The following is a 5,262-nucleotide window of genomic DNA, read 5'->3' on the forward strand; positions in this document are numbered from 1 at the left end:
CTAGTCCCGCTCATCTAATTTGGAGCTATGTTTCATTGATAATTTGGAGTCTATAGTATATTCTCTTCTTTTTATCTTATTTGATTTTCAGTTGCTTGGGGACAAGCAACAATTTAAGTTTGGTGTTGTGATGAGCGGATAATTTGTACGCTTTTTGGCATTGTTTTTAGTATGTTTTTAGTTTGATCTAGTTAGTTTTTAGTATATTTTTATTAGTTTTTAGTTAAAATTCACTTTTCTGGACTTTACTATGAGTTTGTGTGTTTTTCTGTGATTTCAGGTATTTTCTGGCTGAAATTGAGGGATCTGAGCAAAAATCTGATCCAGAGACTCAAAAGGACTGCAGATGCTGTTGGATTCTGACCTCCCTACACTCGAAGTGGATTTTCTGGAGCTACAGAAGCCCAATTGGCGCGCTCTCAACGGCGTTGGAAAGTAGACATCCTGGGCTTTCCAGCAATATATGATAGTCCATACTTTGCCCAAGATTTTATGGCCCAAACCGGCGTTCAAAGTCACCTCAAGAAATTCCAGCGTTAAACGCCGGAACTGGCACCTAATTGGGAGTTAAACGCCCAAACTGGCACTAAAGCTGGCGTTTAACTCCAAGAAGAGTCTCTACACGAAAATGCTTCATTGCTCAGCCCAAGCACACACCAAGTGGGCCCGGAAGTGGATTTTTATGTCATTTACTCATCTTTGTAAACCTTAGGCTACTAGTTTTCTATAAGTAGGACCTTTTACTATTGTATTTTTCATCTTTTGATCATGCTTTGATGATTAAACCCTCTTTGGGGGAGGCTGGCCATTCGGCCATGCCTAGACCTTGTCCTTATGTATTTTCAACGGTGGAGTTTCTACACACCATAGATTAAGGTGTGGAGCTCTGCTGTACCTCGAGTATTAATGCAATTACTATTGTTCTTCTATTCAATTCCGCTTGTTCTTTGTCCAAGATATCACTTGTTCTTCAACTTGATGAAGGTGGTGATTGACACTCATCACCATTCTCACCTATGAACAAGGTGACTGACAACCATTCTTGTTCTACAAGCATCTAAGGCTTAGTGAATATCTCTTGGATTCTTTAATCGGAATCTTCGTGGTATAGGCAGGACCTGATGGCGGCATTCAAGAGAATCCGGAAGGTCTAACATTGTCTGTGGTATTCTGAGTAGGATTCAATGACTGAATGACTGTGACGTGCTTCAAACTCCTAGCAGGCGGGGCGTTAGTGACAGACGCAAAAGTATCAATGGATATTATTCCGGCCTGACTGAGAACCGACAGCTGAATTCCGCTATGCTGTGACAGAGCATATGCAATCGCTTTCACTGAGAGGATGGGAGGTAGCCATTGACAACGGTGAAACCCTACACGAGCTTGCCATGGAAAGGAGTAAGAAGGATTGGATGAAGACAGTAGGAAAGCAGAGAGACGGAAGGGAAGGCATCTTCATACGCTTGTCTGAAGCTCTTACACCAATGATATACATAAGTATCACTATCTTTATCTTTTATGTTATTTTCGTTCATCATCATATACATTTGAGTTTGCCTGACTAAGATTTACAAGATGACCATAGCTTGCTTCAATGCTAACAATCTCCGTGGGATCGACCCTTACTCACGTAAGGTATTACTTGGACGACCCAGTGCACTTGCTGGTTAGTTGTGTGAAGTTGTATTGTTCACAATTTCGCGCACCAACAAGCCACCATGACAAGGAGCTAACCACATGTCCAACTTAAGGACTTTAACTAAAAGTGCTTGGTGGGAGACAACCCACTGTGGTATGACCACTCCTTTTCATTCTTAGTTATTTTTTGTTGTAGTAGTTTTCTTACTTATTTGATTTTTATTGAGTTTTCACTATTTTTCTGATCATGCAGCTATTTTTGAACATGAACCGAACACTTAAAAAAAACAAGCACATGACGCGTACGCGTCATACGTGTGTGCGTGAAAAATAAAAGTGAACAGAGAGTTGCGCGGGAGTGGCGAAGGAAGTGTGCCTTGCGCACAAATTAGATCACGCGTACACGTCCATGACGCGTGCGTGTCAATTACAATTTTGGCACTCCACGCGTACGCGTCAAGCACGCGCACGCGTGGATGAGTAAAATCGGCGTAAAAGATGTTTAGCTAGAGAGTTATACTAGTGTGGGGCTGGAATTATGCTGGGCGCACAAGACCCACCAAGCAGACGCGTCCTTGACACGTACGCGTCGTTTTCCCATCCTGGCCGTCCACGCGTACGCGTCGCTTGAGGTTCGTGCGATCCATGCATACGCGTGCCTCACGCGTACGCGTGGCATGCGACACCCAATTAAACCACCTCAGTGCCTGATTTCAAATCACCCCCCTCCTAAATCCTAACTCTCTCTTGTTCTTTTATCTTTTTATCCTTCTTTCATCATATTGCTTGCTTTCATATCACTCTCTGTTTGCAGTTCTTCTTTGCTTGAGGACAAGTAAATCTTTAAGTTTGGTGTTGATGCTTCGCTTATGGCTTTTCTGTCTAGCACCAAAGGGAGATGAATGTGCTTCATGAAGGAATGAGATGACCACCAGCATAACTAAGGTGGTTGAGTTCCTTTCATTCTATTTCTCTTCCGTTCTTATTGTGTTGTCTTCTGTTTTCTGTTGCTTTAATTTCTTGCATGATCTTTAGTACTTTTAGTAAAAAAAAATTCTCATGTATTGCTCACTAAAGTTTGAATTCAAAAAAAAAAGAAGTGATGTATTGCATGAGAAATTGAGTTATATTTAAGAGTAGTCTTATTTACTTAAATGTGGTGGTATTATTTGTGATTTTGAATGCATGACATGAACAGTGCATATTTGAATTTGAATCAAAGGATGTTGATGTATAAGGAACAGGAATTTAGAGAATTATTATGACTTCTCTGAAAGAAACAATAATTTAATCCTTGAAGTAAAAGAAACAGTGAAAGAAAAAGAAACTATAAAAGCAAGGTCCAAGGCTCTGAGCATCAATGACTAGGGAAGTCAGACATGATTGAATCTCAAAGAGTTGTTTCCCTAGTCATATGCTTGTGGTGTGATTGTGTCAAGTAATCCTTGAGACAGAACACTTAGAGTCGAGACCAAGTGCGTTTAACTAAGTATGCCAAAGGCTTTGAGCACCACTGTCTGGGAGTAACTGAAAGAAAAATCAGAACTTAAAGGAAGTTCCCCAGTTAAGTGCTTGTGGTGTTTCTGTGTCAAGTAACACTTGAGACAAAACATTTAAAGTCACGGCTAGGCTCAAGGCGCAAAGCACCAAAGAAAATATATATATATATATATATATATATATATATATATATATATATTAAAGAAAATTATGCTATATTCAAGAATTAAACTGGAGTATAAAGATCAGAGAATTCATAATATGATCCGGATTCTAATTCCGAATGACACTGACATTCCTCTAATTCAAAAGAGAGTGAGATGCCAAAACTGTTCAAAATTACAATGAATAAACTCCATTTTAATAATAGACTTGAGCTTAATCGAACTCTCATTCTCATGCAAATTCACATCCTAATCCTGTATTATTTTAGTTGCTTGAGGACAAGCAACAATTCAAGTTTGGTGTTGTGATACGTGAGCATCTTTCTCATCTTTTCCTAGTGAATTTGCATTTAAATTGTTAAGTTTAATCAAGAATTAATTGTCTTTTAGCCACTCAGGATGCCACTTTGAGTCTTGTTCAATTCTGTTTATTTTAGGTAGCATTCTGCTGGATTTGATTGAGTTTATGCAGCACAAAAATTAAAGGAGATGACAGCGAGGAGCGACGCGTGCGCGTATGATGAGCGGATAATTTATACGCTTTTTGGCATTGTTTTTAGGTAGTTTTCAGTAAGTTCAAGCTACTTTTAGGGATGTTTTCATTAGTTTTTATGTTAAATTCACATTTCTGGACTTTACTATGAGTTTGTGTGTTTTTCGGTAATTTCAGGTAATTTCTGGCTGAAATTGAGGGACTTGAGCAAAACTCTGAAAAAGGCTGACAAAAGGACTGCTGATGTTGTTGGAATCTGACCTCCCTGCACTCAAAATATTCTGGAGCTACAGAACTTCAAATGGCGCGCTCTCAACGGCTTTGGAAAGTAGACATCCAGAGCTTTCCAGCAATATATAATAGTCCATACTTTATTCGGAAATTGACGACGTAAATTGGCGTTGAACACCAAGTACATGCTGCTGTCTAGAGTTAAACGCCAGAAACACGTCATGATCCGGAGTTGAACGCCCAAAACACGTTATAACTTGGAGTTCAACTCCAAGAAAAGCCTCAGCTCGTGGATAGATCAAGCTCAGCCCAAACATACACCAAGTGGGCCCCGGAAGTGGATTTATGCATCAATTACTTACTCATGTAAACCCTAGTAGCTAGTCTAGTATAAATAGGATAATTTACTATTGTATTAGACATCTTTTGACAGTTTAATCTTTTGACTGTTTAGTCTTTGATCATTCGGTCTTTTGATCATTCAGGGGGCTGGCCATTCGGCCATGCCTGAACCTTTCACTTATGTATTTTCAATGGTGGAGTTTCTGCACACCATAGATTAAGGGTGTGGAGCTCTGCTGTACCTCAAGTTTCAATACAATTACTATTACTTTTCATTCAATTCTCTTTTATTCTTATTCTAAGATATACGTTGCACAACACTTGATGAATGTGATGATCCGTGACATTCATCATCATTCTCACCTATGAACGCGCGTGACTGACAACCACTTTCGTTCTACCTTAGGCCGGGCGCATATCTCTTAGATTCCCCAACAGAATCTTCGTGGTATAAGCTAGATAGATGGCGGCATTCATGGGGATTCGGAAAGTCTAACCTTGTCTGTGGTATTCCGAGTAGGATCCTGAGAATCCGGAAAGTCTAACCTTGTATGTGGTATTCCGAGTAGGATTCCGGTATTGAATGACTGTGACGAGCTTCAAACTCCTGAAGGCTGGGCGTTAGTGACAGACGCAAAAGAATCAAGGGATTCTACTCCAACCTGATTGAGAACCGACAGATGATTAGCCGTGCTGTGACAGAGCATTTGGACCATTTTCACTGAGAGGATGGGATGTAGGCATCAACAAGGGTGATGCCTCCAGACGATTAGCCGTGCAGTGACAGCGCATAGGACCATTTTCCCGAGAGGATTAAAAGTAGCCGTTGATGATGGGGATGCCCTACATACAGCTTGCCATGGAAAGGAGTAAGAAGGATTGGATGAAAGCAAT

This window comes from Arachis stenosperma, chromosome 1 (assembly GCF_014773155.1).
Source record: "Arachis stenosperma cultivar V10309 chromosome 1, arast.V10309.gnm1.PFL2, whole genome shotgun sequence".
NCBI classification, from domain to species: domain Eukaryota; kingdom Viridiplantae; phylum Streptophyta; class Magnoliopsida; order Fabales; family Fabaceae; genus Arachis; species Arachis stenosperma.